Source organism: Aquarana catesbeiana, linkage group LG10, assembly GCF_042186555.1.
Source record: "Aquarana catesbeiana isolate 2022-GZ linkage group LG10, ASM4218655v1, whole genome shotgun sequence".
NCBI classification, from domain to species: domain Eukaryota; kingdom Metazoa; phylum Chordata; class Amphibia; order Anura; family Ranidae; genus Aquarana; species Aquarana catesbeiana.
In genome coordinates, this window is record NC_133333.1 from 231,999,524 (window position 1) to 232,013,377 (window position 13,854).

Below are 13,854 nucleotides of genomic sequence, written 5' to 3' on the forward strand. Positions count from 1 at the left end.
CAAGCTGATGTCTATCAGAAAAACTAGAGAGAGCTGGAACTGCTGAAATCCAAGGCATCACTGATCTAAGTTATATATATAAGTTACAGATTGAGCTATTGAAGTAGAAGCCCAATCAAATACTCTCTTAACTTCAACCTGCTGCCACCTTTATTCTAAACCCTATATTAACTACCCTGTAAAGGAAATAGGTACCAGAGTACCTATTCTGAAGGTGCTCTGGTCCGGTCACATGATCTCCCTAGCAGCCGGCTTCCTTGGAGAGGAGAGATCGCTGACAACGGCTGCAGTGCCTGGGTGTTGACATCACCCATAGGCTTCACAGTAGAGGAAAACGGTCTGGTTGGTCACATGATCGGCTCCCAGAGCCGGCTTCAGTGTATTGGAGGGACAACTAACTAAGGATGCCCCATAGTAAGCCTATAGGTTACGCGTAATCAGGCCCAGACTGGGACAAAAGATACGCCTGGGCATTTTAGACTGAGCAGCCCAGGGACCTGAGGGGGGTTGTCGGTCCTCCACGCTGTAATGTGCAGGGACACTGTGATATAAATATAAAGGGGACTGCACTGTAATGATTACAGTGCCCCTTTACAGTGCAGTCCCCTTTATATTACAGTGTCCCCCCTTTTACTCTGCTTCCTTACATCAGAGTCCACACAGTGGTGTTCTGAGAACAATGATTTAGGGGGGAAAGCCGTGGACTCTGGTGTAAAGGGGAACTCTGATGTAAGGGGGTCTCTGTTCACCAAAGCCCCCCTCTTGCATCAGAGACCACAATGCACCCCTTAAATTTGTTTTATGTATACACTGGGAGGCAGGAAAGAGGGTGACCTTATTCACCCCAGGATGGAGGTTCAGGCGCAGGCTGCCTGCAGCTTTTAATCTTGTGTTAAATCTTCCTTCACATCTCCCTGGGGATGTGTGGGTGGGGCAGACACAGGGGTGTGGGCGGGGCAGACACAGGGGGCGTGGGCAGGGCAGACACAGGGGTATGGACGGGGCATTCACAGGGAGTGTGGGTGTGGCAGACAGGAGTAGAGAGGCTGGAGGCGGAGGAGCAGTGTCTGAGCAGTTGACGTTAGCGGCTGATTAGCTGAGCTGTGTGTCTCTCTCACACACAGCTCATCCAATCAGCCACTAACATCATTTGTAGTTGCGCCGGAGCCCGGAGATGACACAGGCTTGACTGCATAGTGGTAGGTGAGCAGCGGCCACGGCCTGTGTTATCCCTCTCCAGTTAACCTCTCGCTGTATGGCCTGATCATCAACAGGCCATGGAGCGGACGACCCCGGCCCACCTAGCAAGTGCCCGGTCTGCCCTATGGCCAGTCCGGGCCTGTGCGTAATCACCGCTCAAGGTTGTTCTCCACCTGTACCACCTCCACTGCATACTACCAGGTGCTGGGCCTGTTCGTTATGGGCTTGGTATAAATCGGTTATATAAATCCCTAGCTGCAATTTTGAAGTCAAGGTCCCTACTGCAATTTCGTTTAAGTCTTAGGTACTGACTATAAGGAATGCTTTTAATCAAAGAAGTTGGATGCGAGCTACGAGCGTGGAGGATAGTGTTCCCTGCTGAGGGCTTTCTATACAGGGATGAGTCAAGTTTACCGTCTGCGTTGATGGAAATAACCAAGTCAAGGAAGTTAATACTGTTCTGGCTATAGTTCATAGTGAATTTAAGATTAAAGTTGTTAATGGAAATAATTCTTAAAAATTCATTTAGTTCATTTTGGGTTCCTGACCAGAAGATAAGGACATCATCTATGAAACGATACCATGCCAAAATTCTGTCATGAAGATGATTGAGATCATCCCTGCTGAGGACCTCCTTCTCCCACCCCCCCAGGTACAAGTTTGCATAGGAGGGGACCTATGCAAACTTGTACCTGGGGGGGTGGGAGAAGGAGGTCCTTCTATAATGCTCAGTTGTGGTTAGTTGGCTATTATCCACCCTTTCTATTCACTATTGGTGTTCACACATCTTTGTATTTTCTTATCACCATCTATTACTACTCTTATCACTCTTTATAATAAATATACAGCACCGAATATCTCACTTAATTATTAAAATCAACCTTATAAGTCATTAATTAAAATACTCCGTCCACCATTTTCTAGCCTACTCTTGCATTCAACTCCACACAGTCTTTGATTGAAGTCCCTTCAACATACTCTCCATACAGATAATCAGAATACTCATACCATCAGTGACTTTGATGTAAGGTCTCCTTAGTTAGATTAAATACTATGTCCCTCCCCCCCAATATAATCATTATTAATATACTATTTTACTACCACATTACATAACAATTTTCTGCTTTCATTTAAAGTCATTTACCCAACAATATAACCCTATGGTGATTTTGTTGTTTCATAATGTCCCCCTATCAGCCCTCTATGGCTGTGCCAAACTGACCCCCCTGGATCCGGTTTTGTGGGGCATAGTTAGGGATCCGGCCAGGTGATTCATGGGTGTAAAATATGTACAGGGTAAGTGTCGAGCTCTGTAGGCAACTGGGTTCATATCTATATCTTTGTATGTACTGTTTCATTGTATTGCTTAAAACGTTTGTTGTAACTTAGTTTTTCTCTATTCTATTTAGTGGTCTCAGTAAAAAATTAAAATCTTTTGCACATCCCCTGAGGAAGCTATAAAAGCGAAACATGTCGGGTTAATGTGCAATATACCCTGCTGCGACTTACTACTCACCTGTAACGTTTTTTGACCACCAATTGCTTATAATCATCTATTGTCTTGCAACAGTATGTTCATTTTTAACCATGTTATGTTAATAAAAATTAGATTTTACTTATAATACGGTAATTGCGCATTTCTATACTTGACACCGTTAAAATCCCTCTAATGCCCTTCTTTCCCCCCCTGCTTTGTATTCATATTAACTGGGATGAGGTGTCCTTAGCTCAGGGGGTTGGTTTCACCAAGAGGACCAAAAATCTTGACAATATTTCAAAGTTACCTGACTAAAAACATGAAAAAAGTTTTTATTTTAACCACTTCAATACAAGGCACTTATACACCCTCCTGCCCAGACCAATTTTCAGCTTTCAGCGCTGTTGCAGTTTGAATGACTATTGCGTGGTCATCCATCACTGTACTCAAACTAAATTTTTATCATTTTTTTCCCACAAATAAAGCTTTCTTTTGGTGGTATTTGATCACCTCTGCAATTTTTATTTTTTGCTAAACAAATAAAAAAAGACCGAAAATTTTGAAAAAAATTAAAAAGTTTTGCTTTTGTTTCCGTTAAAAAAATTTGTAAATAAGTAAGTTTTCTCTTTCACTGATGGGCACTGATAAGGCGGCACTGACAGGCACTGATATGGTGGCACCGATGAGGTGACACCAATGAGCGGGCACTGACGATGGGCACTGATAGGCACTGGTATGCGGCACTGATGGCTGGCACTGATATGCAGCACTGATGGGCATTGATAGGTGGCACTGATGGGCACTCATGGGTGGCACTGGGTGGCACTGATAGGAGACACTGATGGGCACTGAAAGGCGGCACTGCTGGGCACTGATAGGGTGGCACAGATAGGCGGCACTGATGGGCTCTGATAGGCGGCACTGCTGGGCACTGATAGGTGGCACTGCTGGGCACTGATATGCGGCACTGATATGTGGCACTGATAGGCATCCCTGGTGGCACTGGCAGTGGTAGGCATTGGAGTGGGCACTGATTGGCAGCTGCCTGGGCACAGATTGGTATTTCCCTGGGGGTCTAGGGGGCATACCTGGTGGTCCAGTGTGGTGGCCATCCTGGTGGTCCTGGGCGGCTTCCCTGGTGGTCCTGGGTGGGATACGAGGGGGGGCTGTGCTGATAAACATTTAGCACAGACCCCCCCTGTCAGGAGAGCAGCCGATGGACTCTCCTCTACTCGCGTCTGTCAGACGCGAGTGAGGAAAAGCTGATCACCGGCTCTTCCTATTTACATCGTGATCAGCGGTAATTGGATTGGAGTTGCGGTGTGTCAGAGTGACACACCGCAACATCGATCGCCGCGATGCGCGCCCCCGGGGGTGCGTAGCGGCTTAATATCCTGAGGACATCATATGACGTCCGGTCAGGATATTGAAACCATTTTGCCGCCGTCATTTTGCTATATGGCAGACGGCAAGTGGTTAAACAACTTAATAAATGAAACATACGCAAAAACAATAGAAGTTGCCTTTAAAGAAACAATCTTCTGCAACCTAAAATGCAAAAATCAGAAAGAGAGCTCCATCTGCTGAATGAAAACATAGATTTGAACTTTTGAAATACAATATTTCAAAGTTACCTGACTAAAAACATGAAAAAAAGTTTGTATTTTAAACAACTTAATAAATTAAATATACTCAAAAACAATAGAAGTTGCCTTTAAAGGAACAATCTTCTGCAACCTAAAATGCAAGAAGGGGGACAAATCACCTCGTTCCTTCTAACTCAGCTGCGGCTGATGATGTATGCGACCAATCATATGCTCCGGTACGGTCATGTAGCCATCTGTTCAGTTCCATAATACATTTCTCTTGGAATTTTAATAGGACTATTTTTTTGAAAAACTTAGAGACGAAATAAAGATGGTGAATGGTGGAACCAAGGCTGATGTCAATCAAAAATGTACCCTCAGCTCGACCTGGAGGAATATTAGAGATTCAGATGTTATCTTACCCAAAACTAATCTCACTGCCAAAAAAAGAGATTTCACATTTTCATAACATTTGGCATTTAAAGTGGTGCTCCACCCCAAAAAAAAAAAAAAAAATGCATGAATGTGCCAAAAAAAAAAACATTTGGAAATGTTTTTTTTAACTCACCTCTAAATGCCTGTTGCTAGGGGGTCCCTCGTAGTCTGCCTCATTCAGTGCCTGGGCTGGTGACATCACTTACCCTCGGTGCAGGAAGGGCTCAGCTCTGCCCCCTCCCTCTTGTCAATCATCTGGGACACATTACAGGTCCCAGATGACTGAGGGGCCAATCACGGCGCGCGGTGCCGCTCGGGCATGCGCAGTGGGTGCCTGGCTCTGAAGCCACAGCCCGTCGCCCACAGTTGCAATGCCGGCACCGCTGAATGGAGGGGGAGATGAGCAGGGCTTCTATCCCCTGCATCGATGGACCGTGGGACAGGTAAGTGTCTGATTATTAAAAGCCAGCAGCTGCAGTATTTGTAGCTGCTGACTTTTAATTTTTTTAAAAAAATGGGAACTCCTCTTTAACCAGTTACCAACCGGCCCATAGCCAAATGATGGCTGCAGGGCAGTTGGATAACTCTGGGAGGACGTACTATGACGTCCTCCCAGAATCCTGCTCTCGCGTGCCCCCTGGAGTGCGCACCCGAGAACATCCATGACCGCCGGACATCCGTGACCGCTAATCGCAGCCGTTTACCATGTGATCGCTCCGTCAAATGACGGAGCGATCACATGTAAACAAACCAGCGTCATGTCATGATGCCGGTTCCTCTCTCCCCTCTCTGTACCGATCGGTACAGAAGGGGAGGGATGGGATATCAGCAGCGCTGTGGGCTGGATGTGTAGTGCCCACAGCGCTGCTCTGTGACAAATACAATCACATCCATGGATCCATCCTTCCATGCTCAGCCATCCCTCCATACTCTGCAATACTCTGCAATGCCCCGCAATACTCTGCAATGCCCTGCAATACCCTGCAACACCCTGCAATACCCTGCAATACTCTGCAATACTCTGCAATACCCCGCAATACTCTGCAATACCCTGCCATACCCAGCCATACCCAGCTATGCTCGGCCATACTCAGCTGTACTTGGCCTCTATATGTGGCCGGACTGTGGAAGTCTCACACATGTGATATCGCCGTACTCAGGAGTAGTAGGAGAATCTATTTTGGGGTGTCATTTTTGGTATGTACATGCTATGTGTTTTAACCACTTCCCGCCCGCCGGCCATCATACGATGTCCTTGACTTTGTGCGGGGATATCTGAATGATGTCTGCAGCTACAGGCATTATTCATATATCAGCTTTTTCAGCCGGCAATTCCCTACACCATAAGAATGATCATAGCAGCTGTTCCACTGCTTGATCGTTCTTACAGGAGGCGAGAGGGGACATCCCCCCCTTCCCACCGCCCTCAGGTGCTTCTACCGACTCACCGCTACGATCAAAGCCAGGATCGTTTTTTTTCTTTTTTGATTTCAGGCTTCCCGGCCTAGAGGTAAGATGTGGGGTCTTATTGACCCCATATCTCACTGTAATGAGGACCTGTCACGCCATATTCCTATTACAAGGGATGTTTACATTCCTTGTAATAGGAATAAAAGTGATCAAAACATTTATTTTTTAGAAAAAAGCATCAAACTAAAATAAAGTAAAATGAACAATAAAAAAAAAAATTTTCCCCGTGTACTCGCATGCAGAAGCGAACGCATGCATAAGTCCCGCCCACATATGAAAATGGTGCTCAAACCACACATGTGAGGTATCACTGCGATCGGTAGAGCGAGAGCAATAAATTTTGCCCCAGACCTCCTCTGTAACTCAAAACATGTAACCAGTACAAAATTTTAAAGTGTCGCCTATGGGGATTTTTAAGTAGCGAAGTTTGGCGCCATTCCACAAGCGTGTGCAATTTTGAAAGGTGACATGTTAGGTATCTATTTACTCGGCATAACTTCGTCTTTCATATTATGCTAAAACATTGGGCCAACTTTACTGTTTTTTTATTTTAAAGGGGTTGTAAAGATGTTTTTTTTTTTTTTTTAAAATAACAAACATGTTATACTTACCTTCACTGTGCAGCTCGTTCTGCACAGAGTGGCCCCGAACCTGGTCTTCTGGGGTCCCTCGGCGGCTGTTTCAGCTCCTCCCCGCAAGCATTTACCACCTTCATGCGAGCTCCCTCGCACGGTGGTGAGTGCTTGCGGGCGCGCTCCCGTGATACAGCCGGCAGCTATAGCCGCTCGCTGTATCACTCGGCCCCGCCCCCCGGCGCGCCGCGTCATCGGATGTGATTGACAGCAGTGCGAGCCAATGGCTGCGCTGCTTTCAATCCATCCACTGCAGCCAATCAGCGACCAGGCTGAGCTGCAATGAAGCTGACGAGGACGAGGAGCGAAGATTCGAGGCGTCAGGTAAGTAAAACGGGGGGGCTGGGGGCGGCGGTACTGTCAAAAGTTTTTTCACCTTAATGCATAGAATGCATTAAGGTGAAAAAATTTTTACCTTTACAACCCCTTTAAGCACAAAACTTTTTTTTTAAAAAAAAAAGGCGTTCGAAAGATTGCTGCGCAAATACCGTGCGAGATAAAAAGTTGCAACGACCACCATTGTATTCTCTAGGGTCTTTGCTTAAAAAACATATATAATATTTTGGGGTTCTATGTAATTTTCTAGCTAATAAATGATGATTTTTACATGTAGGAGAGAAATGTCAGAATTTGCCTGGGTGCTCCAGAACGCCTGAAGGTGCTCCGTGCATGTTGGGCCTCTGTATGTGACCACGCTGTGTAAAAGTCTCACACATGTGGTATCGCCATACTCGGGAGTAATAGCAGAATGTGTTTTGGGGTGTAATATGTGGTATGCATATGCTGTGTGTGAGAAATAACCTGCTAATATGACAATTTTGTGAAAAAAAAAAAAAGAAAAAAAAATCTTGATTTTGCAAAGAATTGTGGGAAAAAATGACTACTTCAAAAAACTCATCATGCATCTTTATAAATACCTTGGAATGTCTTCTTTCCAAAAAGGGGTCACTTGGGGGGTATTTTTACTTTTCTGGCATGTTAGGGTCTCAAGAAATTAGATAGGCCGTCAGTACTTCAGGTGTGATCAATTTTCAGATATTGGCACCATAGCTTTTGGACTCTCTAACTTTCACAAAGACCAAATAATATACACCAATTTGGGTTATTTTTACCAAAGATATGTAGCGGTATAAATTTTGGCCAAAATATATGAAGAACAATTACTAATTTGCAAAATTTTATAACAGAAACAAAGAAAAATGCATTTTTTTACAGAATTTTCTGTCTTTTTTCTTTTATAGCGCAAAAAATAAAGAACCCAGCAGTAATTAAATACCACCAAAAAAAAGCTCTATTTGTGTGAAAAAAAGGACAAAAATTTCATATAGGTACAGTGTTGCATGACTGAGTAATTGTCATTCAAAATGTGAGAGCACCAAAAGCTGAAAATTGGTCTGGTTATTAAGGGGGTTTAAGTGCCCAGTTGTCAAGTGGTTAATGACAGTGAGAGAGGGAGGGTAAGGAGAGTATAAAGGGGTCAGAGAGCCATTTGCAGAGAAACTTTGCTCTACATCTGTTCTGATAATTTAGGCTCCATTCACACTTGTGCGACTCCAAAATTGTGTCATTTCCACTGCGACTTTACAGTGTGACTTGATGCGACTTTGATGCCACTTTGGACAAGTGTGAGTTTGCTGCGACTTTGACCATGTGACTGTGTGTGCTCTACAAAGTCACGCACACATGTATATGATTCAGGTGTGACTTTTTATGCAACTTTTGAGGGTTTACATTGAAGTCTATGGTCCTCATGTTGCATAAAAGTCTGACCAAAGTAGTACAGGAACTACTTTAAAGTCACTGTGAATTTAAGGCCTCATGCACAGAGCACATGAAAAAAACGAGCTGCAAAGCCAGTACTGACACCAGAAAAAATGCGCTTTTAGAAGCGTTTCGCATTGGCATTAATGCCCATTTAGCTGTGTTTACCTGCGTTTAGCTGCATTAGCATTTAGCACCGTTTCTCTGCCCTCTTCTATTTTCCACTCCCAAATCCAATTACTACAGCTTAAAAACGCTTAATGCGGCCTAACGCTGTATACAGCATTAACATGCTTTTAGCAGCATCAGGCATTTTTACAGCTGTAACGCTGCTGCTCAAGAACACGCTGGCCCAGGGTTTTTTTGCAGCTTGAAAACTCCTATGCCACTAAAAGCTCCTAAAAGGACACATAGAATAACATGGAGAGACATTTTTAATCTGTAAAAAAAAAAAAAATGCCTGACGCTCTTGTGGGAGGAAAAGAGTCCTGAGTCTTAAGTTGCACAAATATGAAGAGTATGCATTGGAAAACATGGGGTGCAACTTGTCATATGACTTTGGTGTCCAAAGTTGCATGACAAGTCGTACAAGTGTAAACTGGGCCTTAAAGATAGAAAACAAGTATGATAATGTTTGTGGATTGACCTTTTGCAAGTAAATACATAAAAAGTGATAATATAATGACAAGAGTGATTCATCAAATAAAACAGTCATAAGAAATAAATTATCATTTGTTATTGTCTCACCATAATGTGGTACCAGTTTATGATTCTGTTTTACAATAATCTTCTTTGGATCAGGCTGCCACTGTTGACCTCTCCACCTTAAGTTGGAGTTCTCCATCCCTTCATTGTGCCATTGGATGGAGTAAATGGACAGAGGCTTAATTTTGAAGTTGTTGTTTGCCTCCCATGGAAGTGGCACCCAAGACAGCTTTTCACAATAAAATGTTTTTTAAAACCCACTGGAGAAGTTTCTAAAAATTATTTCTAGAACCCAACCTTGATTGGTACTTGTCTAAACCCTTATCCTGGACTTGCTTACTCCAGGAACATTAATTACCCAAAAGTAGACTTCATTCAACCAATTATACTAAATCAGAGGGAGATTGGTTGCTCCAGAGGAAACCCAATGTTTTTGTGTTATTATTGTTATTTATTTACAAATTCAATTTAATTTAATGTACCTCAGTGTTATAAAATGTCAATCAAATCGATTTCAATTGCAGGTTGTAAGACAACAAAATGTGGAAGAGACCATAGTGAGGTATATATATATATATATATATATATATATATATATATATATATATATATATATTTTTTTTTTTTTTTTATAGAAACAGCTTGATTTTTGAGTAAGAAATAAAGCATTCCCCTTCTACCAGCAAGAGGAAGCTGTGAGGTCAGAGCTATGGGGACTGCCACTTATGTGAGTGATACTCTTATGCCGCGTACACACGGTCGGACTTTTCGTCTACAAAAGTCCGACAGCCTGTCCGACAGACTTCCGACGTACTTTCGGCGGACTTGCGGCAGACTTTCTTACGAACGGACTTGCACACACACGACCACACAAAAGTACGACAGCCTAGTACGCGGTGACGTACACCAAGTCCGACGAGACTATAAAACGGAAGTTCAATAGCCCGTACGACACCCTTTGGGCTCCTTCTGCTAATCTCGTGTTTATCTCGTGTTAGTAGAAGTTTGGTGAGAGACGATTCGCGCTTGTGAGACTCGTATTTTTCAGTTCGTTTTAACTGTTGTTCAGTCTGTGCTTGTGAGGTTTGTATCTGCTTTTCAGTGCGTTTGGTCAGTTGGCATTGAGAAATCTTTGTTTTATTGGCCGCTCGTTCCTGATTTTCAGGTCGTTCTTCACAGGCCTTGCTGTTCTTCAGTGCGTTCTGTTTAGTGCGTTCTGACCAGCCGACCGTTTTGAAGCCATGTTACCTGTACGTACTCGTCGTAGAGCTCGTGCATTGTATGTGCTTGGTGCTGTAGTTTATTCTTCAGCCCAAGACCAGTCCATGAACAGGGCGAGGAGGAGTTCATGGACCAAGAATTGGTTGCTTCAGCGTGACCAGTTCTGTCACATGCCTTTGCTCCGTGAGATCCGTGAGAATAATCCTGAGGATTTCAGGAACTTTCTCCGGATGACGGACCCCGTTTTTGACCGTTTGTTGGCTTTGCTGACCCCCTATATCAGCAGGCAGGATACCTGCATGAGGCAAGCCATCACTCCGGAGCAGAGGCTGGTCGCTACCTTGCGGTATTTGGCCACAGGGAGAAGCCTGCAGGACCTTAAGTTCTCGACAGGCATCTCCCCCCAGGCTCTGGGGATCATTATCCCAGAGACCTGTTCTGCCATCATACAGGTCCTGCAGAAGGACTATATTAAGGTAAGATATTTTTCTTTTATTAGCATCACATGTTCTTTTATGTAATCTTTGATAATGTGATGTATTTCTTGCTTCAAACACTACTTACCATCATTGCAATATAGTGTGAATGTCCCCTTTTTATCCTCACACATGCTGGAATTTTTTACTGTTATTTTTTGTCATGCATGTATATTTTCCTTCAATAACCTTCCCAGCATGAAGTGATGGGAACATATCCACCTAGTCTACTCATTTGGAATGTATTTTGTTTGAGTGTATTTAGTGTGCTGCTAATGAGCAATTATCTAGATTTCACAACCCCCCCACCCCCCCCCCACCACCTAAACTCACTCCAAATAGTGTGCTGCTAATGAGCAATTATCTAGATTTCACAACCCCCACACCCCCCCCCCCCCCCCACCTAAACTCACTCCAAATAGTGTGCTGCTAATGAGCAATTATCTAGATTTCACAACCCCCCCCCCCCACCTAAACTCACTCCAAATAGTGTGCTGCTAATGAGCAATTATCTAGATTTCACAACCCCCCACCCCCACCCTCGTTAAAATTTGCTGGAATGTTCTGTGGTGTTGATTTGTCTAAAGCAAATATATGTTGCACTTTGCAAAATGCATGTGCACTCTACAAGTGCATTTGTTCCAGTGCTTTAGTAAATGAGCAGAAGCTCTGCTGATTTCCATCATCAAATCATATGCAAGCCTCAAAGTGTTTTCATTAATTGCCCTTGCATGTGATTGTGTACTCCTTGCAACATGAATGCCTTTTTCCATTACCTCATTTACTGTAAGCTGGTTAGCAACTGCACCTGCAGAGTGCGACAACTGCAGTCTTGTAGCCTTTTTAGTCCCTAAATTCCTGCGTGTCCTAAAAGTAATTTTTTTTAGGGATTTCACAACCCCCTAAAATGTAATCAATGTTCCATCAGAGGGGGTGAGCAATCTGATAAGTGTGCCTTTCCATATTAGTTATTCCAGAACAATTAAATTATTGAATGTTATACTGATGCTGGGGAATAATGTTTTTAATTGTCTAATTTTCTTGCAATGTTAGCTTCCAAATTAATTGATTTTGGTTTTCTTGTTTGATTTCCCAGTTTCCTTCAACGCCACAGGAATGGCAGACTGTGGCATCCCATTTTGCCAGCCGTTGGGACTTTCCCAATTGTGGAGGGGCTATAGATGGGAAACATGTCCACATTGTGCCACCACCCCATTCGGGGTCATATTATTTTAATTATAAGGGGTTCCACAGTATTGTTTTAATGGCGGTGGTGTCGGCACACTATGATTTTTTATATGTGGACGTGGGGAAGAATGGCCGGATGTCGGATGGAGGAGTATTTGCCCAGACGGAGTTCTGCCAGCGTCTCCAGAGTGGTGGCCTGGGATTGCCACCTGATGAGGATAACGTGGAAGGACTCCCCTTTGTCTTCATTGCCGATGAAGCCTTCGCTCTCAGCAAGCACCTCATGAGGCCATTCCCCCAAAGAACCCTCACCCCGGAGAGGAGGGTTTTTAATTACCGGCTGGCCAGAGCTAGAAGAGTGGTTGAGAATGCGTTTGGAATTCTGGCCAGCCGGTTCCGCCTGTTTCAAACAGCCATTAATTTGGCGGAATACAAACTTAATTTTATCGTTTTATCGTGCTGCATTCTGCACAACTTTTTAAATAAGCATTCTACAAATTATATAGGCACAGTTGGGCCTGAGGCCGGACAAATAGAAGCCAACCTTACAGGCCTGGATACTGTCCGTACTGGCTTGGCCCCCCAAAGTGCCCGTCAAGTTAGACAGCAATATGTTAATTATTTTATGGGTAGGGGGGCCATTGCAATGGGCCAGGATATATAATTTTTGACAATAAAAAAATTATTGATGAAATCTTGCATTATATTTATTGCTTGCCTTTCTTTTGGGCTGTCTCCTAGGTTATGGTCGAGCAGTTGTAGTGCCAACTGTATTGTAATTTTAAATGTCTAAATAAGCTCCATTGCCACTGTAAACAACTTTTTTACAATTATAACTAAAATGATACTGAGCCTTGAAATAACAAACCACACATTTATTTAATTCCTATAAGGAGATGTTTTTATTAATGGTTGTTATGCATTCCGTTCTGCATTTAGTATAAAATGTTCATAGACAAAAATAGAATGATATCTTAATAATGTAGCAAAATATAATTATATCTAAATATTTATACCTAATCCACAAAAAAATATTTTTGGCTTTTTGATTTTCACAAACAGGCTTTTTTTTTTGTTTTGGGAAAATCAAGTTTTGTTTTTTTTTTTTTTTTTTTTAAAGCAATTTTTTTGTTTATGTTTTTTTTTTTTATCAAGTTATTTTTGTTTTTATTATTTTTTTTTAATAAAGTTTGTATATTAATTTTTTTTGCTTTTTTAAAATCAAGTTTTTTATTTTTTTGGGTTTTTTAAAATCAAGTTTTTTATTTTTTTTGGTTTTTGAAAATCAAGTTTTTTATTTTTTTGGGTTTTTTAAAATCAAGTTTTTTATTTTTTTTGGTTTTTGAAAATCAAGTTTTTTTTTTTTTTTGCTTTTTTAAAATCAAGTTTTTTATTTTTTTGGGTTTTTTAAAATCAAGTTTTTTATTTTTTTTGGTTTTTGAAAATCAAGTTTTTTATTTTTTTGGGTTTTTTAAAATCAAGTTTTTTATTTTTTTTGGTTTTTTAAAATCAAGTTTTTTTTTTTTTTTTTTGTGTTTTTTTGAAAATCAATTTTTATTTTTTTGTGGATTTTTGAGGTATTTACGAGAAACAGCCCTCCTTTTTTACATTAGGTTAAACAGCCATTTATGTTCTGCCAAAAAAAAAAAAGAGAAGGCCCAGAATGGGGTCAGCAAAACAGGAAATGAAGGACATGATTGATG